Below are 21,936 nucleotides of genomic sequence, written 5' to 3' on the forward strand. Positions count from 1 at the left end.
AATGGATCCGGGCTCCTGCCTGCTTGGGGAGCCCTGGTCTGCTCCTGCCTCCACTGCTGCCTCCCGAGGGGGCCTGCATTATGGGGGCACCCCACACCCCTCTCGACCTGCCAAAGAGACCCTCTCACCGACCCTTGTCACCTGTGGGTGAGGGGATCCACGTGGCCGCTGGAGATTCCATCCCTGAAGCCTGCTCAGATCTGCTCCTTTCCACACTGCACCGCCGAGGCAGGGCTGGGCTCTACTCTGGGTCCGGGTGCGAGGGATCTTTTGTGAGAGGTTTTCAGGCTCTCTGGAGCAGAAATCTCCTCCGCTCCGTTGTTCTGTGGCTTCTGCTGCTCCAGAATTTGCCAGTGGTTCTTTTTTTACAGATATTTTATGGGCAGTGGGTTTGGAGGTAGCGTATGTGCATCTTTCTACTCTGCCATCTTGGCTCTACCCTCTCCATTCCTTCTTGATAACTGTTCAGTCTATGATCAGATTCCTTCAATGGATCCCAGGGTGCTTTCCCTTGCAAGCCTTATCTTGTGTTACCTGGCCTAGCCTGGGGATAGATCAATCAATCTCATGCAATCGAGTTGGCAAGAACCAAGGGTAGCAAGTCATTAATGTAGTCACCCCAGAAGTCATTGATCTGAGGCTTTGCAAAAGTGAAGCCCTTCCTAAATGTCTAGCCTCCCAGGAGCCTTCCTGTCAAGGTGATCTAGGACAGGGATGGGGGACCTGTGACCTTTGTTAATTTTCATATTAACATAATTTTCATTTTTTGAAATTACTAAATACATAGTAGTTATACTATTTACAAAATAATGTATATTTAAAAATTATATGTAATTGAAAAAATTTAAATGCTGCCTTATTTGATTATAACTGAATTAATAACATGAAAAGACTCTCTGTCAAAAATACCGGGTGTATATACAGAGCTCCCTCACTCTTACCTGAAGGCATTTCACTGAGCTTCATGACCTTGATGAGTTCTCATGGGCTCAACTCCAGGAATTCTCATCTCATTTCCTGCCACTCTCATGTTCCTCCACCCTTCTTAAGGGCCATTCTCTGGAGTCAAGGGGTTTAAGTTCTTTCCTGTGTCACCATGAGAAAATTTTGGCCCTAGAACAGAAGATACTGTTCTTCCATGTAAGTTCCCATGTTTTCACGGAAAGTGTATAAGGGTAAGGAAAGCTTGACATTCTGTTACACCCCAAGATGGCTACAGGGATGTGTATGTGTGTGCATGCATGCATGCGTGCATGTGTGTGTGTGTGTGTGTGTGTGTGTGTGTGTGGCCTTGTGTTGGATTAATAGTTCCAATCATCCTATGTCCTGAGTAGTGATGATGCATTTGTGTGTCTAACACTGTTTTCAAATAGACCCTCTCTCTTGCCCACTCCAGAAACCCTAATCCTGTCAATCTTCCCATACCCATGAACCTCTAGCTTCCTAGCCTTGGGAATCTTCTGAAGTTAAGAGCCTTTGATGATATGGGAAGTCTCTGGACCCAGGGACAGTCCTGATGAACCTAGGACCAACCTTGATCCCTGTGATTCCCTAGATCCCGCCAATAGCATTGGTCTTTCCTGAAGTCCTATGTCCTTTGTCCCCCATATTCTTCTCTATCTAGGTTCGTAGTGGAGATGGAGAGATCGGTTAGGATGGTTATGAGAGAGTTTAGGGGAATCAAAGCTCTGTGGATGGACTCCCTCTACTTACACTACCTCCATCTCTGATTCATTCAGTGGAATAGACAGTGCTGGAAGAGTCAGAGTGAGGCTCCCACTAAGCTGGAAAGACCCTGAACCTCAAATGCCAAACTTCTGGTTTCCAGTTCAAGATAAGCAAACTTGGCTGGTATCTTTGAGCCTCTAGCCATGCTCCACTGTGATTGAGCAACTTCAGCAGTAGTTCTACAGATGCTGCTGGAGACTTGACTCAACACCTCCAGGGAAAACACTGGCAGCCAGATTTTCCTACTTATTGAGGGCATGGGGCTCAGAGATTCTGGCCGGCAGCACCGTGCAAGGAGAGTGGGCAATGGAGAGGACACAGACAAGTTGTTCTTTGGTTGTGGTATAGATGTGACTGTGGAGCCTGCTGAGTGCCTCTACTATCTCAGTCCTAAGAAAATCCAAAGACTTTAGGTCACACAGTCAGTCAGTGTTGGGTCTAGAGCAGAAACCAGGTTCCCCATCTCCCAGTCCCCTCTCTCCACCACAGTGTACTCTGTGACCATGCAAAGCTAACATTCCCACTTTGAGCTAAAATCCCTGGGGATGGATTATGGTAAGTCATTAAAGGACTTTGGGGAACATATCATAATAAAATCCATGGATTTGGTTTACTCAGCAATGAAACTCTGATACTTATCAACATCAGTGGCTACCAGGAGTTGGGGGAGTTGGGAAGGGGAAAGGAGACTGTGGTCTGTGGGGCAACATAGGCATATGAATTGGGGATATGGGAACCAGACTATGGCTAAGTTTTGGGTCTGGAAATGGGGCTGAGGTTTCTTTTTTATAGTTACTTGGTCACATGAATCTATTCCCTATATATAGGCTCAGGCTGACATGAAGAGGGGGCAGGAAATATGGGTCTAAAAGCTGTTTTTCACAATTATATGTTAGTCATATGTGTTTCTTTCCCACATCTGTGTTAGGTCCAGATAAAGGACAGGAAGATTTCATTTGATTGCAGGATCTCAAGCCCCCTGTCACCCAGCATATTCTTGGTGAGGGATCAGGATTCTGTGGCCTGCCTGATCAGGAACTTCTACCCCAAGGAACTTCATGTGTCTCTGGCTTCCCCTAGGGTTTTCATCACAGCCCAGACTCTTACTCTAATTTCCTTGGCCAGTGGCACCTAGTACCCTGCTTGATGAAACACCTTGGAAAAGAGATACATGTATTCCACTGGTCAGGTATGATTAACCTTGGCCTGATGGAGTTTGTGGGGATGGAGGTGGAAAAGAGGAATGTTTTAGTTTAAGAAGGGACATTCTGGGTTCACTGAAGGATAGGGATATAAGCTATGTCTCAGGAGTGGCATTACAGGGTGCTAAGTATAAGTGTAAGCTTGGGAAAAGAGTTCTGGAATTGGAATGTGGGTCCTAGAATGGAAAGTAGTACCCTAGGAAAAGGGGTCATAATGCTAGAGATATGAATCCTGATCTGGGGGCCAAGTCTTGGATTTCAGAGGAACAACTAGGATCAGAATAGAGTATTAGGCTTGGGAGGGGGTTCCTGACATGAGGGGGCTATGAACTGGGGAGGCCATTCCTGGGCTCACTGAGGATCAGAGTTGTGTCTGAGGATACGTTTCTATCTTCAGATCATACTGCACCAGACCCTGGGATTACCTCTGAGCAAAAACTGTCTTGTCTTGAGCAGGATCTTATGGCTGAATTAAACATTCATGGTGAAAAATATAGAGCTAATGAGACTGAACTTGAGAGCCTCATAGGAAAGAAAAATGCAACAGTGACCAGAAGGGGAAACTGACAAAGACTGGAAGTTACCAAGAGGCAAATTTAGCTTTGATCATGTAAAGAATAAGTTTCTCAATATTAGAACTATTCAAAAGTGGAACAGGCCACCTGAGGAGGCTATGGGATCACTTCATTAAGGCACTTTCAGCAAAGATTGGATGAAACCAGTTAGGGATATGCTGTAAAGGGAATTCCTTCTAGGCACAGGTTGGAGCAGTTAGCTACTCAGGTCCTTTCTAAGTGAAGTTCTCTGAATCTATGATCCTGTTGGGTCTATGTGTCCTAATTTAATAATGGGATAGCCCAGGGTTCAGAGTGACAATCAGCCCAGGTATGGAGTGTGTGATGTTTCACGGTTTAGTTGTGTCATAATTCAGGGTTGAAAGTATATAATGTTACTCAAGTCTCAGGAAATGCGGTACTCCCTAAAATGAGCTGAGCCTGAACGCTCCTTCATAACTCACTCTCTTGATAATTATTCCTCACAGTGATTGCTCCAAGCATCCTTTCTCTCCTTTCCATACCCTCATCCTCCACAGTTGCAGCAGACATCCTACTTCAACTAGAGCTTGTTCTCGTTTCCTTTAAACTTATTCCTTCCGTTGTTCCATCACTATTTCACAGTTCCCTCACTGTTGCATTCAGCCCCTGCTTAAACAGTTCAAGTTATATTGATTCTTTCACCTCATCCAAATTTCATATCAAATCCAATATAATCTAACAAATATTAATGAGCACTGACCTTGTGCAAAATATGAGGGATTCAGGGTAAAAATGAAAAGCATTCTTTCCCCTCTAGGTGCTTATATTCTACTGGAGAGCAGGATACTACATATGTACAGATCAGTGCATGCATCATTATCTGAGGAGGGAAAGAGCACCAGTGAATAAGGGGATGAGGAAGGGCTTCATCTTGAATTGATTCAAGATCTGAGTCTTGAAGGACATTAGGAATTGCAAGAATGGAATTGAGGAGGGAATGAATTCCAAACTGGGAGATGGGGCACGGGTATCTGGGAGATAAAATGCAAGTTTGGGGAACAGCAAATAGATGATTTGGAACATGGAATGTGTGAAGGGGGAATAATGTGCATTAAACATGGAAAAGTGGATTAGAACCAAAATGTGAAAGACTGTGATTCATCCTGGAGTCAATAAGAAGCCATTGAAGATTCTTGAACTGAGGAAATGACATGGTGAGACTTGTGTTTTAGGAAGATAATTTTGACAACTGTGTAGAGGATAAATTTGAGAGGGAAACAGCCTAGAAGCAGGAAAATCAATTAGGAGGCTCTTGCCATAATTTAAGCAAGAAATGATGGGACCTTAAACCAGGATGGTGAGTATATTTATGGATAGAAGGGGGACAAGAAATAGCGAATTGAAAAGACCTGACAACAGACTGGATATGTGGGGTGAGGGAGGAGAAAGAAATGAAGATGGTGCTAAGTTGTGAATCTGGATGACTTGAAGGATGGTAGTTCCTTAAAATAAGTGGGAAAATTTAGATGAAAGGTAGATTTAGGCAGAAAGGTGATGAGTTCCATTTTGGTCATGCTCACTTTGGAATGCCTAGGATATACCTCATTCAGGGGTGGGGAACCTAAGGCCTTGAGACCACATGTGACCCTCTAGGTCCTCAAAAGTGGCCCTTTGTTTGAATCCAAACTTCATAGAAAAAATTCCCTTAATAATAGGATTTGTTCTGGAAAGTTTGGATTCAGTCAAAGGGCCTCACTTGAAGACCTAGAGAGCCACATATGGCTTTGTCCTATTTGGAGTCAGAAGATCTAAATTTGAATCTCATCTATGATACGTATTAGCTAAATGAACTTTGGTAAGTCACTCAAACTGTCTGAACCAGTGTTCTCATTGATAAAATTACAGTAATAACTGTAGTACTTACCTCATGTTGTTTTGGTGAAAATCTCATGAAATTTTGTGTAGATTGTTTTTCAAATCTTATAAGCCCTACATAAATGTTAGCTGGGATTACTGTTTCTACTACTTAAAGTGGGCCCCTAGAATGTATCCTATCTCCCCTTGACCTTGACCCTTGTCCCCTGCAGAAAGGTCTGGGCAGGGGAACAAACTACTCCTCATTGTGATGGAACTGAGACTGCTATGCATGAAGACTGTGGCAGTCAATGTCCTCTTCACCACCATGGCCTTGCTCTTCCAAGGTACATGTGTAGCTTTAGCCTATCTTTCCATTCCTTCTAGCATCTCTCAGCCCATTAATCTCCTTTCTGTCTCCTCAGATTCTCCTTTGTACTTTCAGCCACAGCTCATTCTCACCCTTTTTCTCAGTCTCCATTCTGTTTCCTCAGAATCTTCTCTGTCCCTTAGACCCCTCCTTAGTCCCTTTGCTGTACGTGTTGTTCATTTCTCACAGAATCCCCTCTAATCCGTGAGAATTTACCCATGGTTTCCTCCTCACTCACTATGCCCCATTTGCCTTTCAACCTCCTCTCTGTTGTGGTCTCTTCTTTCTCACCTCAGATATCCATTCACTCTTCTTCAGCTTTGTTCAGGCTCTGCTTCACCCTGGTCTCATCTCTGCCCCTTCAGTATCCCCTCCATCTCATTACCTCTCCTTCTTCTTGAGACTTGACCTTCAGGGAAAGGTTAATGGACAGGGCTGTGGTATGGCATGTGACTACTTGACATTTCTTTTCTAAGTTCTGCTTCTCCAGGAAGGACTTGAGAAAGAAGTTCTGAGATGTTGCCACTTGAATTCTGGATCTCTCTGAGGACCCCAGAATGACCTGTGGATAAACTCAAGATAACTCCAGAATGAATGCAAGGACCCACAATTGTCCCAGTTACATTTAATACCCTTTAGACTGCAGACTTCATTCCTGGGTCCATATTCCTCATGATACAGCTTTCCTCATTTCCTTAGTCCAACAACAAAGAAAAGAAAGGCTTGCCCTGCTCTGAGCTTCTTTGTATCATGGTGGGGTAATCACAGGCAAAGTACACTTGGATCTGACAGCTTAGCCTACTGTGATACCACATTTTTTTCTCTCCCCTCATTTGTATTGGAAGCTTTGTTTGAGGCTGAGAAGGGCATGAACTCATGCTACTGGGAACCTGAGTATGAGTGCCAACAGGGGCCAGGAGTAAGATATTGTGAACTAACGGGATGATGAAGATGATGATGACAGTAATAATAATTAGTCCTGAGGTTTGCAAACTGTTTTACAAATATTTTATTTTCATGGCCATCCTAGATGCTATTATTATCTTCATATTTTGAAATTGATGCAAAGAGACCAGCCCTGGGTCACACAGCTACTAAGTGTCTGAGGCCAGATTTGAAGCCATGTATTCCCGAATCCAGGTCAGCTACTGTGCCATCTATCTGCCTCTGCAAGCTGCTTGGGATGGGGATCTGCTGGTGGAAATTGTGCTTCACCATTTTTGCTTGTTTGACTCATTGTGTCATTGTCATTGTGCTTCCTCACAGAGTCATTTCAGAGCTAGAAAGTGGTCACAGCTGAGTGGTCATTCACTTGAACCTATATCTGAAAAAGAATTCCCTCTATAACCCATCCACTGAGCAGTCATCTAGTCTGTGCTTGAAGACCTCCATTGAGAGACAGCTTGTTACATGGTCAGCCAGTTATGGTTTCAGATGGTCCTAAATGTTAGGAATCTTTTTCCTTAATTTTCCATTTGGCATAAAATAATTGAACATCAGTAATACTGACGCTTCCTAATTCATAGGGTGGGTATGAAGAAGGTGCTTTGGGTTGTAGTAAGCACCCTAGCACACCCAGGATGGCCTGCTAACACAGGTTTTTTGATCTGCTTTTCTGAAGGAAAGACAACTTCAAAGGTGTCAGCAGTCTTAGTTTAATTCATGATATAAAAGTAAAGAAGGCAAAGGTTATTCAGAAAATACAAGCAGAAAAGGAAAGAGAAATTAGCACAGAGATCCTATAGACAGGGATGCAACTGACTAAATAAAGTAATAGATACATAATCACCAGATTAGGAAGTGCCAACATCTGGGTTCTCAAAACCAGGGGGACCCTTAACAATGGATACTCAGAATCTCATCTGGCCAAATCATAAAGACATATCCTTCCCTTGAGTGAGCCCCAAAATAAAATACCAACATTCCTGGATATATGGTTTTCTACTAATAGACTTAGAGCCAGAAGGCATCGAAACCCACTAGTTTTAGTACCAAAGGTGTGAAAGTCTTCCTGAAAGCAAGCTTTCCCATAAGCAAGCTTCCCCTTAGGCAAAGTAATTTCCAATGTAATTTTTATAGCATTATTATCTGAAAGGGATACCTTTGATATTTCTTCCTTTCCACATCTCGTTTTGAGGTTTTTATGCCCTAATATATGATCAACTTTTGCATGCCATTCACTGCTAAGAAAAAAGGTATATTTTTTCTATTCTTATTCAATTTTCTTCAGAGGCTTGTCATTTCTAACTTTTCCAAAATTCTATTCATCTCATTAACTTCTTTATTGTTTATATTTTCATTGGATTTATCTAGTTCTGAGAGGGGAAGGTTGAGGTTCCCCACTAGTATAGTTTTGCTGTCTATTTCTTCATGTGATTAATTTAACTTCTCTAAGAATTAGGATGCTATGTCACTTGGTGCATAAATATTTAGTACTGATATTGCTTCATTGTTTATGGTACCTTTTAGCAAGGTAGTTTCCTTCCTTATCTCTTTTAATAAAATCTATTTTTGCTTTTGCTTTATCTGAAATCGGGATTGTTACCCGGGCTTTTTAATTTTTCTTCAGCCAAAGCATAATAAATACTGCTCCAGTCTTTTATCTTTACTCTGTGTGTATGCCTCTGCTTCAGATGTTTTTCTTGTACACAACATATAGTAGGATTATTGCATTCAATTCACTCTGCTATCCACTTTTGTTTTATGGGAGAGTTCATACCATTCCCATTAACAATTATGATTACCAGTTTTGTATTTCCCTCCATCTTCTTCCCTGCCCTGTTTCTACTTTTCTCTCTCCTTTTCCTCTATCCCTCCTCACAAGTAATTTACTTCTGAACACCACCTCCCTCAATCTGCTCTCTCTTTTATTGACCCCTTCCTTTCTCTTTCCCCTTTCCCCTACTACCTCCTTATAGGGTGAGAGAGATTTTTATACACAACTGTGTATGTCATTCCCTCTTTGAGCCAAATCTGATGAAAGTAAGTTTCAAACACTGCTTATCTCCCTCTCTTCTTTCCCTCCACTGTAATAGGTGTTTTGTGGCTCTTCATGTGATACAATTTAACCTTTTGTGTACCCCCTTTTCTCTTCACCCCTTAATTCTTTTTAATATCATCATGTCAAAGTCAACTTAAATGCACATCCTCTGTCTATGTAACCCTTTTTAATTGCCCCAATAAAGACACAATTCTCAAGAGTTACAAGTATCTTCTTCCTGTGTAGGGATGTAAATCATTTAATCTCATTGAATAGCATAATTTTTTCTTCCCTGTTTACCTTTTTATGCTTCTCTTGAGTTTTGTATTTGAAGACTGAATTTTCCCATCAGCTGTGGTCTTTCATGAAAAAATGACTGAACGTTCCCTTTTTCATTGTGTGTCCATCTTTTCCCCTGAACAATCATGTTAAATTTTGCTGGGGAGTTGATTCTTGGTTGTATTCCAAGCTCCTTTGCATCCCAGAATATCATATTTCAAGCCCTCCAATTATTTAATGTAGAAACTGCTAAGTCCCGTGTAAACCTGACTGTGGCTCCATGACATTTGAATTATTTTCTGGCTGCTTGCAGTATTTTCTCCATGATAATTCTGGAATTTGGTGATGATGTTCCTTGTATTATGTGCCTTCTTCTGTCTGTCTTAAGAATCTCTGGGTTAGAAGTATAGACATTTTAATAATTTTATTAGCATGATTTCAAATTGTTTTCCTCAATACTTGCATCACCTTGCAGAACCCCCAGCAGTACATCAGCATGGCTATCTTTTTACAGCTGCAACAACATATAGATATTCCTAATTTTTGTCATCTTTTCCAATTCACTAGAGCAAATTTAATTTGGAGAAAATTTTACATTTTCAGTCATTTAACACTTTTTTGTCTCATATTCTTTGACCATGTATCCATTAAGGAATGGTTCTTAGCCTCATATATTTTTCTAGTTCTCTACATATACTGGGTATCACACCTTTTGAAAAGAGATGTTTGATGCATTTCCCCCCAGTTGGCCACTTCCTTTTTAATTCTGATGATGTTCATTTTATTCACACAAAATATTTTTAATTTATGTAATACAGATTATCTGTTCTAGAGAGAGGTGATCCCTTCTCTCTCTCTCTTTCAGCATACTTCTGAAAGATATCTGGTTCTCATTTTAAATATTTAAATATTCATATTTTATATAATAAATTAATGATATTGAAATATTAATATTTAATGTTCAGGTCACATCTATTTTAAGCTTTTAGGGTATATAGTGGGATTAGCCTAAGGCATTTTTTTTCAAATTTATTTCAACTTAAAGTCATGTCTTCCTGACTCCAATACTCTACCCATCCACTGCAACACCTTGGCTCCTCAAATTGCTAGCATGTATATAGCACTTTAATGTTTGTAAAATCCTTGATTACTCCATCATTTGATGAGACTCAGTAAAGGTGTAGTTTTCATTATTGTAGTCTGAGAATGATCATTTTTCATTCCTTATCTTCCTAAGACCCGGCTCAGTCATCACTACTTCCAAAGAAACCTTCCTAAATCCCATAGATTAGAATAGGCCTCTCTGTCTCCTCCCACTGCTTGACTTCTCCTATTCACTTATGATATTCTATCCTGTATCATAGTGCTATCTACCTATCTGTTAGCTGTCTATCTATCTGTAGATCTCTCTCTCTCTCTCTCTCTCTCTCTCTCTCTCTCTCTCTCTCTCTCTCTCTCTCTCAGTACTTACCTATCTCTTCCATTGCTGAGAACAAAGCCTTTCCTGTAGCAGGTGCTAAATAAATATTTGTATTGAGGTTGAATGCTTTGGATGAGCAACTCCTCTTCTCACTGGGTGTCCCCTTCCCCCCCCCCCCCGCCCCCATCTCGTGATCTGGTTTCTATGCTGCTTATTCCCTCAGCCCAGCTCATTATTGCCAGTCACATACCAGAATCCCCTTTATCAAAGAACATAAACAGGGAACAGAGAGCCATGAGATTTATCTATGAAGAGAACAACCTATGGCACTAGAGACCACCAATCCAAGGGCACCTCAGAGACTGTCCTTGATAATGCCTTATACAACCACCCTGTTCTTTCACTTTCCCCTTCCCAATAGTCTTTGGCTCTAGCTGATTCCCTCTTACAACTGGGCTACTAACAGTCCAACCTCCATGTGAAGATGTCATTTGCCTTTCTTGGCCCAGCTCCACCTACTGGGTGATTTGTCACCACATTCTGTCACCTGACTCAGCACTACCCGATGAACTCCTGCCATTTCAAACTCACTGCCTTGGCTTTCTATACTTTATTTTAAATTTCACTTTAGGTAGAATACAGAATCTAGGCTGGCGGGGGGCGGAGCCAAGATGGCGGAGTAGAAAGATGCACATACACATAGCTCCGAACCCACAACCCATAGAACGGCTACAGGGGAGTAACTCACAGCGAATTCTGCACCCAGAGGCCACGGAATATTGGAGCGAGGGAGATTTCTGTTCCAGAGAGACCTGCAAACCTCCCGCGGGGGGGGGGGGGGTCCTTCGCGCTGCGGACTGGGTGCCGGGACTGGGAGCTGAGTGCAGCCCTGCCGCGGCTGCGGCACCAAGAGGAAAAGATCCGAGCGGGCTTGGGGGACGGGATCTCCAGCGGCCGCGCGGGTCCCTCCACCCACAGGGGGACCTGCAGGCCTCTCGCAGAAGGTCCGTCGCGCTGCAGACCCGGAGACCAGACCAGACCTGCCACGGCCGTGGCCTCGGCACCGAGAGAAACAGATCCGAGCAGGCTTCAGGGACGGGATCTCCAGAAGCCGCACAAGTCCTTCCACCTACAGGTGACGGGGGTCAGTGAGAGAGTCTCTTTGGCGGGTCGAGAGGGGAGTGGGGTGCCCCCATAATTCAGGCCCCCCCGGGAGGTAGAAGCTGAGAGGCAGCGGCAGACCGGAGCTCCCCAAGCGGGCGGGAGCCTGAATCCATTGTGGAAGGTCTGTGCATAAACCCCCTGAGGGAACTGCCTGAGAGGCGGCCCTGCCCCCACCTGACTACTTGAACATAATCTCATACTGAATAGCAGCCCTGCCCCCCGCCAAAAGCCCTAAGGCTGGAAGCAGCATTTGAATCTCAGACCCCAAACTTTGGCTGGGAGGATCAGGAGGCGAGGTGGGTGTGAGGAGAATATTCAGAGGTCAAGTCACTGGCTGGGAAAATGCCCAGAAAAGGGAAAAGAAGTAAGACAATAGAAGGCTACTTTCTTGGAGAACAGGCATTTCCTCCCTTCCTTTCTGATGAGGAAGAACAATGCTTACCATCAGGCAAAGACACAGAAATCAAGGCTTCTGTGTCCCAGCCCACCCAATGGGCTCAGGCCATGGAAGAGCTCAAAAAGAATTTTGAAAATCAAGTTAGAGAGGTGGAGGAAAAACTGGGAAGAGAAATGAGAGAGATGAAAGAAAAACATGAAAAGCAGATCAGCTCCCTGATAAAGGGGACCCAAAAAAATGTTGAAGAAATTAACACCTTGAAAACTAGCCTAACTCAATTGGCAAAAGAGGTTCAAAAAGCCAATGAGGAGAAGAATGCTTTCAAAAGCAGAATTAGCCAAATGGAAAAGGAGATTCAAAAGCTCACTGAAGAAAATAGTTCTTTCAAAATTAGAATGGCACAGATGGAGGCTAATGACTTTTTTCAAAACCAAGAAATCACAGAACAAAGACAGAAGAATGGAAAAATGGAAGATAATGTGAAATATCTCATTGGAAAAACAACTGACCTGGAAAATAGATCCAGGAGAGACAATTTAAAAATTGTGGGACTACCTGAAAGCCATGATCAAAAGAAGAGCCTAGACATCATCTTTCATGAAATTATCAAGGAAAACTGCCCTGAGATTCTAGAACCAGAGGGCAAAATAAATATTCAGGGAATCCACAGAACACCGCCTGAAAGAGATCCAAAAAGAGAAACTCCTAGGAACATTGTGGCCAAATTCCAGAGCTCCCTGGTCAAGAAGAAAATATTGCAAGCAGCTAGAAAGAAACAATTCAAGTATTGTGGAAATACAATCAGGATAACACAAGATCTAGCAGCCTCTACATTAAGGGATCGAAGGGCATGGAATAGGATATTCCAGAAGTCAAAGGAACTAGGACTAAAACCAAGAATCACCTACCCAGTAAAACTGAGTATAATACTTCAGGGGAAAAATTGGTCTTTCAATGAAATAGAGGATTTTCAAGTATTCTTGATGAAAAGACCAGAGCTGAAAAGAAAATTTGACTTTCAAACACAAGAAAGAAGAGAAGCATGAAAAGGTGAACAGCAAAGAGAAGTCATAAGGGACTTACTAAAGCTGAACTGTTTACATTCCTACATGGAAAGACAATATTTGTAACTCTTGAAACATTTCAGTATCTGGGTACTGGGTGGGAGTACACACACACACATGCACACATGCACACATACATAGAGACAGAGTGCACAGAGTGAATTGAAGAGGATGGGATCATATCTAAAAAAAAAAATGAAATCAAGCAGTGAGAGAGAAATATATTGGGAGGAGAAAGGGAGAAATTGAATGGAGCAAATTATCTCTCATAAAAGAGGCAAGCAAAAAACTCATTAGTGCAGGGATAATGAGGGGAGGTGAGAGAAAAACATGAAGTCTACTCTCATCACATTCCACTAAAGGAAAGAATAAAATGCACACTCATTTGGGTAGGAAAACCTATCACACAATACAGGAAAGTGGGGGATAAGGGGACAAGCAGGGTTGGGGGGATGATAGAAGGGAGGGCATGGGGAGGAGAGGCAATTCGAGGTCGACACTCATGGGGAGGGATAGGATCAAAAGAGAATAGAAGTAATGGGGGACAGGATAGGATGGAGGGAAATATAGTTAGTCCTATACAACACAACTATTATGGAAGTCATTTGCAAAACTACACAGATTTGGCCTATATTGAATTGCTTGCCTTCCAAAGGGAAGGGGTGGAGAGGGAGGGAGGTAAAGAAGTTGGAACTCAAAGTGTTAGGATCAACTGTCGAGTAATGTTCTTGCCACTAGGAAATAAGAAATACAGGTAAAGGGGTATAGAAAGCTATCTGGCCCTACAGGACAAAAGAGAAGAAGGAGAGAAGGGCAAAGAGGGATGATAGAAGAGAGAGAAGATTGGTCACAGGGGCAATTAGAATGCTTGGGTTTGGGGGGGAGGGGATAAAAGGGGAGAAAATTTGTAACCCAAAATTTTGTGAAAATGAATGTTAAAAGTTAAATAAATAAATTTAATTAGAAAAAAAAAAAAAGAATACAGAATCTATCCTTATTTTAAGAGACCTCCTCCAGATGCCAAGGCAGATAATGTCACAAATACCACGTGTGACCATACACAAGTCTCCTTCTGTATTTTGCCTGCTTTTTTCTACATTAAAATGTGTAGATTGGGTGAATGTGGAGTGGGATGTAATGGTGGAGTGGGGACATTGTTGGACTTGATCATCTTCAAGGTCCCATCTCACTTTGTGATTCCACAATGCTATTATTTCCCACTACCTCTTCTGCCCTACCCCCAATGTTTTATCAAACGAAATGGACCAGAGAAGCGGATGACTTGAGAGACAACTTCTGGGAGGTCCCTGGGGTCTGCTAGGGGAAAGGTGAGTGTGTGTGTGAATTTGCTGTGGAAGATGGGATACACAGCAAGTGAAGCACAGATGAGGTAGAGGATAAAAAGGTGGAATCAAGCAGATCTGGGCTCATATCTCACTAGTGACACTAACTCTGTGACTGTGGGGAAATCTCTTAACTCTTTCATACTCCATTTCCTCATCTTTCACAATGGGGATAGTGAAACTTGTAGTAACTTACTTGTCAAAATTCTTATGAGTTTTATTTGAAATGATGTCTATAAAATGTTTTGCAATATTCAAATTATGATGCAAAAAGTTTATCACTGTCATTATTATTATCACTATTGGTATCATTAATTGTACAATAATACACATAATGCTGATATTTTAATAATATTGTAGAGAAATAATAATAACACAATATTAATATTGTAGAGAAAGGACCAGTTATTTATCTTCTCTTTGTGAGACTCAAGGACACACAATATCAGATACTTTCAAATAGGTCCAAATTATAAACTCTAACTAGGTCCTCAGTAGAACCTGTAACTCTTTAAGCTTTGGAATGGAGAAGAGCCTTCTGGACTAAAATAGGACTAAAGAAATTTCAGAGTTGAAGGCACCTCAGGACCAAGGGAATTAAGGGGGCTCAGGGAATGAGGGACTGAAATAATGGAGGGATAGAGGTACAGTTCAGTGCCTGAAAATGTTTCCAGAGCAAGAAAGGAAGGATAAGATCAGAGGGGAAGAAATTAACTAGAACTAGGGGAGAAATCAGTCCAGTAGCAAATTAGCTGTTACTAGGGCAGTCAGTGTGAAAACTAAATTTCCATTGACATATGGGGCTTTCACTCAGGAACTGAAAGCAGACCACAAGTATGGGACTCATTTCTGGGCTTCCATATCCCCTATTCTGGGGAGTGGTGGTTTTCATCTTTGAGCTCAGGTCTCTCTTCTGGTTTATAACCCTACTCATGGTCAAAGACTATAAGAGGGAGAGGCAGGGTACTCAAGAGGCTAGCCCGAAGTGGGAAGTGATAGTTCAGTGCCCAGACAGAGGATCTACCACATTGTAGCTCTGAGAAAAGAGGACACTTCTTTCTATCTAAGAAGGAGAGGGTAGAGAATCCATGTCCCCCAGATAGGGTACACTCTTCCCAAAGAAGGAAGCAACTCCCCTCCCATATACACATACAAAAGACATTGCCACTAAGGGACCCTCTCTTAGTAGAGAAGAAAGTATATTTTACTCATTTTGAGGTATCTGAATCTTGTTGTATAGCCTCAAATGGGAAGACAGCCTTCTCTCCATCAGAGGAAATCCTAGCCATCACCCCAAGTGTAACATAGGCAGAGGGTCCACTCTACTGTCTGTAGACTCTACTGTCTACTTACCTCTTGCTCCCCTCCCAATAAAGTTTCATCCAATCCCACTGTATCCCAGTTTACGTCTCTGAGCCCTGGCGAATTGAGGGCAGAGTGAGAACTAAAAGTAGCTATACTAACACCCTGCCCCCAAAGGAAAAGATATCTCTGTCACCATCCCCAAGGTATATTCTCTTTTCGCTAGACTCAGATTGGTCATTGCTCCTGAGACTGGTTTAGAGATGCTTCCTTATTTCCTTGAAGTCTCATATATGATCTCTGCTTTTATTCTTGGTGTCGGTGCTGCTAAACCCGTCTCTCACAGATTTCCTCCCTCTATCTCTTGCTCTTTGCTGAAACCATATATGAGGAGACACAGACATCCTTCTCCAGAGTATGGAGGTGAATGTGGTCCGGATTGAAGTCAGAGGTATTTGTATGTAGGAGAAAGTTTGGCACCTTCCTATATTTCTGGAGAAAGTTACTCCAGGACACTACTGGCAGCTACCTGATTCCAGAACTCTAATCAGTAAGTGTGTCGCATTTACTGATTAACACCTCCTCCCCCCATCAGAAGCATTCACTTCTTGTGTTCTTTTCATAAGACACTGGCCTTCCAATGTCCCTCTTACACTTACAGATCCCCTTGTGATCCCTGTCACTTACTATACTGTGTCCCTATAACAGTTACTATCCTTCCATACTCCTCCCTATCATATACACTAAATCTCCATATCCCTGTTTCTGACCTCAACCTACCTATGTTCCCATCACATTCCATGACACATCTTTTCCCATCACAAATGCTGAATCCCTGGGTTTCTATCACGTGTCTCCTTTCTCTCTCCCTTCTGTTTCTTCCTTGTATGATGGAGACCATCTGACTATTGAGCTTCATTTCCTCATCTTTCTCAGTTTCCCTTCTCCTTGAAATGTCCACATTGACCTCTTTTTTATTTCCCAGAACTTGAAAGCTTGATCCTGAGGACTGAGGCGTGATCTTACTGAGATTTTTTCTTTTTCTTTGCACAATCATTTATTGCTCAAGCCATTGTCTTGTAACCCAAAAACTACCTTCAGATTCTTCCCTGTTTCTCCTCTTTCTTCTTCCTCTCTGTCTCAACATCTTCCTAATTCACTGTTCTGTCTGGAACCCCTCATTTGCTGTTTAGGTAATCCTGTCTTACATATAACAAACCAGAATTTCATCCCAATATTTGAAAAAGTACACCATGATTCTTTGGGGACACTGGAGAAATAAGCAATGTGTGGCAGATAGCAGAAGTCTTTCTAAGAACTCGTCTATGGGGATCTTTGTCTTGGAAAGTTTTCATGTTCCATTAATGTCTCTGATCCCTGAATTCTACCTCAAAGTCCATAGTCATTTGTACCTTCCCAGGCCCTCAGCTCCTTTGGTTCCCTGGGCTGAGATATTGGCCATACCCCATTCTTAATTACCTTTTCTCTTCTTCTGCCATTGCCATTGTAACTCATAAATTAATGCCATAGTCTGATATCTACTCCCTCTTTCACTTCTTGCCATTGTCTCTCCATATTCCAGATGACATGAGCGATTCTTTTCTGAGAGTTGATTATAATAAATCACACATAATATGCTAGAAGGAGGTTACTAGAATTGCATTTAAAGGAAACATGCAAACTAGCTGATATTTGAGTTCTTTTTTTGTCTAGTTAGAAAGCATCTCTTTTTTTGCCTCCTTAGTGATTCTCTAGTGGCATGGAATAATTATTCAAAAATACAGTGGAATGAGATAGAGGGTCTGGGTTTAAGTCTCATCTTTGATGCTAAATTCTCCACTTCACCTCCCTGACTCTGTTTCCTCATTCATGTAACTGGTGGTTGGGATAGATGGCCTGTGGGGTCCTTTGAACTCTAGCTCTATAATCCTAAGAATGGTGTCTTTCACTAAAATACCTCCAAACTCTTCCACAACACAAAGGATAGAGATTTTTCCCCCATTGAAGAATCTAGAGGTTCTTCAATCCTAGGTTCAATCACAGCCAATCAGAAAGTACCATCATCAGCCATCAAATGAACAAGTAGGGCTTGTGCTGGGACCCATTCTTGGTCAGTAATGAGAGGCAGAGAGATTTGGACTCAATGGCATAGTCAAGAAGCTCTATTTGAATCCCAGTGGGCTTTATCAAAGCCTTGTTTGCCAGAGTCATATTTCAAGAAATCACGAATGAAGAATCACATGAGATGATAGAGTTAATTGTGCCAGTTTAAAAAGAAAAATGTAGAATAAATAAGTGGGGAAGAAGAAAAAAAAGTAAAGCCACCAAACCCCAGGATATCTTGTGAAGTATAAGCGGTCACATAGCTTTGTAAGCCTCCTAGATCATGAGTTCAGAGACCAACTTCTCTAATTGTCTGAATTCTTAGAAGCAGCAAAAACGTGGCTCCATATGGGTAATGAAGAATTCAAGAGAGAAAGAAGAGGCAAAGGAAGGAAACCAAGGGTATTTGCATAGAAAATTGTTAGGCTGTTGTTGTTTGTCCTTGTCATGACATCAGAAAGGTGATGTCATGACTTGCAAGTGAATTGGATTGAAGTGAGGCAGAGCTGTGCAAAGAGTGCAAAGAGTGGTCTCACTCTTTCCTACAGAGCCATTTGGGTCCAGTGGCAAGATATGGATCAGGACAACTGGAGATGCCTCTTGATGCAGTGGAGAACTTTGGCCTTTTTAAGTTAAGGGCTTTCCCAGGTCTCATTTTGACTGGCACAATGACCATTCAGTGATTAGGACTAGGTAAGCAATGAGGATCTACCTAATTAAAAAAAAAAATCTGTCTGGGAGGGGGAAGACTCTCAGGGATTCTGGCCAAAACAGAAATAATTGCTATGTATACTCACTCTGAACCATCAGAGCCCAAACAATGACCAAGTGAAGTTTGAATTGGGCCCTATTGTTGATCAATCTATGAGAGCTAGTGTTTTGGGTTTAAAGGCTTGGTCTTTAAGGAAGTAATCAGTGGGGATAATAGCACCTACCTCACAGGCTTGTTATGAAGATCAAATGAGGTGATATTTGTAAGACACTTAGCACAAGACTTGGCACATAGTAGGGACTTAATAGATAACCCTTCCCTTCCCCCACCGCAGACAGTTTAAACTTAACATATGCAAAACTGAACTCATTACCTTATAAACCCTTTCCCCCACCTACTGTATTACAGTAGAGCACCAGCATCTTCTCATGTCCCAGTCTGGAATCCTAAGGGTCTTTTCTTTCTCTCTTGGCACCCCCTTGCCAACAGACATCTCATGCATGTTGTTGGAGTTCAAGTCTAGGGAACAGCCGCTTCTATGCATTGTTGACATAGATTGGTGACAGAAGCATGAACCCCAGGGCTAGCAGTTTCCTTGAGATAGGGGGAGAGAAGTGGAGTGTCCTCTTCCCTTTTGCATGAGTATCATGAAGCTTCAGGGGATGGAGGAATGGTGAGGTTGTGGACCATCTGGCACTAGAAAGAAGAAAGCACAGAAGGTGGGAAGCAACACCCCTCCCTTCCCTGAGAAGGATGTAAGAATGAGAGGTGCTGTCCTGGTAGTTGGGTGCTAGTTCTAGCTTTACATAGAAAGAAGACTCACCTTAAACAAAGAACAATACTTTTTGTAAAATCAGGAAAGCTTTTATTAATTCTTACATTAATTTCCAGTCTGTAGCTGGAAATATTTTACATAATTGCACATGTACAACCTATAACAGTCTCAGGGAAGGGGGCAGGGAAGGAGAGAGGGATAGAATTTGGAACTCAAAACTTTAAATAAACATGTTACATAACATAAAAAAGGAAAATCATCTTTAGCAGAGGCAGCAGAAAGAAGATGTTCTCAACATTGCCCAAATTCATTGAAAACAGTATTATAACAATGAAGTTGAAATATCCCTTTTTCCAAATTATTATTATTATGAGTGTGATGAAGATCAACATGAGGCTCCAAGCAAGCCAGTTCATCCAGTCCTCCATGAGAATAAACCCTGGAGAGGAGAACAAAACTTGTTACTTCTTAGAACCTGTCCAAGGTAGACTATGCAGATTCCCTTCCCAGTGGCTGGAGCCACTTGTCTCTTCTACCCTCACTTACAGTATACAGCTGGCTTTCTCCCACCACCTTTGGATTAGCAGTCACACCAAATTACACACCACCTGTTCCATCCTCAGGAATCCTCCCCTCTGTCCACACCCAAATTCCTCAAGAAATCTCTGGGACACTTCACATGTGGAGAAGAGAAATCACTATGCTACTGTGGGAACCTGGGGTGAGTCACACTTGTCTTTTTTATCATTATTATTAATTTATTTTTTTTACAACTTGCAACAATCACTTCCATATGTTTTAAGTTTTCTCCCCCTCCCTCCCATTTTCCTCCCTGAGATGGCATGCAGTCTTATATGGGTTCTACACATACATTCTTATGAAATACATTTTCACATTAGTCATGTTGCACAGAAGAATTAAAATGAATGGGAGAAACCATGTGGAAAACCAAACCAAAACCAAAATATAACAAATGAGAAAATAGTTTGCTTCATTCTGCATTCTGATTCTATAGTTCTCTTTTTTGATGTGGGTGGCATTTTGCATTAGGAGTCTTTTGAAAATGTTTTAGGTCCTTGCATTACTGTGAAGGGATAAGTCTATCAAAATCAGCGCTTGTGTACTGTGACTGTTACTGTGTATAATGTTCTCCTGGTTTTGCACCTTTCACTCAGCATCAGTTCATAAAAGTCCTTCCAGATCTCTCTGAAGTCTTCCTGTTCATCATTTCTTATAGTACAATAGAATTCCATTACATTCATATACCACAACTTGTTCAGCCATTACTCAATTGATGGGCATTCCCTTGATCTTCAGTTCTTGTCCACCACAAAAAGAGCTGCTATAAATACTTTTGTACATGTGGGTCCTTTTCCCATTTTTATGATCTCTTTGGGATACAGCCCTAGAAGCAACATTGCTGGGTCAAAGGCTATCTTCATTTTTATAGCCCTTTGGGCATAGTTCCAAATTACTCTCCAGAATGGCTGGATCACTTCACAGCTCCACCAACAATGAACTAGTGTTATAACTCTCCCACATTTTCTCCAACATTCATCATCTTTCTGTTTTGTCAGTTTGATAAATATGATGTGGTACCTCAGAGTTGTTTTGATTTGTGTCTCTCTCATCAATTGTGATTTAGAGCATTTTTTCCTATGTCTATATATATATCTCTAATTTCTTCCTCTGAAAACTGCCTGTTCATATCGTTTGACCATTTACCAGTGGGGAATGACTTTATTCTTGTAAATTAGACTCAGTTCTCTATACATTTTAGAAATGAGACCTTTATCAAATACACTAGCTGCAAAGATTCTTTGCCAGTTTTCTGCTTCCCTCCTAATCTTGGTTGTGTTCGGTTTGTTTGTACAAAAACTTTTCAGTTTAATGTAATCAATATTATCCATTTTGCATTTTATAATGTTCACTATCTCTTGTTTGGTCACACATTTCTTCATCCTCTATAAATGTAACCAACTATTCCTTCCTCCCAAAATTTGTTTATAATATCAGTCTTAAGACCTAGATTGTGTACCCATTTGGACATTACTCTGGTGTAAGATGTCAGGCTTTGGTCTATGCCCAGTTTCCACCACAATTTTTTCCAGCTTTCCCTGCAGTTTTTACCAAAGAGTGTGTTCTTATTCCAGAAGCTGGAGTCTTTGAGTTTATCAAACAGTCGAGTGCTATAATCATTGATTACTCCATCTTGTGTACCTAACTATTCTACTGATCTACCCCTCCATTTCTTAGCCAGTACCAAGTGACTTTTATGATTGCTGCTTTATAATACAATTTCTGATATGGTATGGGTAGGCTATCTTTTCTAACATTTTTTTTCATTAATTCCCTTGGTATTCTGGATCTTTTGTTCTTCCAGATGAATTTTAATGTTATATTTTCTAGCTCTAGAAAATAATTTTCTGGTAGTTTGGTTTGTATGGCACTGAATAAGTAAATTAATTTAGATAGAAGTCTCATTTTTATTATATTAGCTAGGCCTACTCATGAGCAACTGATGTTTTTCCAATTACTTAAATCTGACTTTATTTCTGAGAAAAGTGTTTTGTAATTGTGTTCATATAGTCCCTGGGCTTGTTTTCACAGCTGGATTCCCAAATATTTTATAGTGTCTACTGTAAATTTAATTGGGAATTCTCTTTCTATCTCTTGCTATTGGACATTGTTAGTAATATATAGAAAT

General features: G+C 41.5%; 1 pseudogene; it reads left to right on the forward strand.

Moving 5' to 3' along the window:
- The window catches only part of LOC140498702 (uncharacterized), a 90,141-nt pseudogene extending 73,482 nt beyond the window's left edge, over positions 1–16,659 (forward strand).
- The last annotated feature ends 5,277 nt before the right edge of the window (positions 16,660–21,936 follow it).

This window comes from Notamacropus eugenii, chromosome 4, assembly GCF_028372415.1.
Source record: "Notamacropus eugenii isolate mMacEug1 chromosome 4, mMacEug1.pri_v2, whole genome shotgun sequence".
NCBI lineage: Eukaryota > Metazoa > Chordata > Mammalia > Diprotodontia > Macropodidae > Notamacropus > Notamacropus eugenii.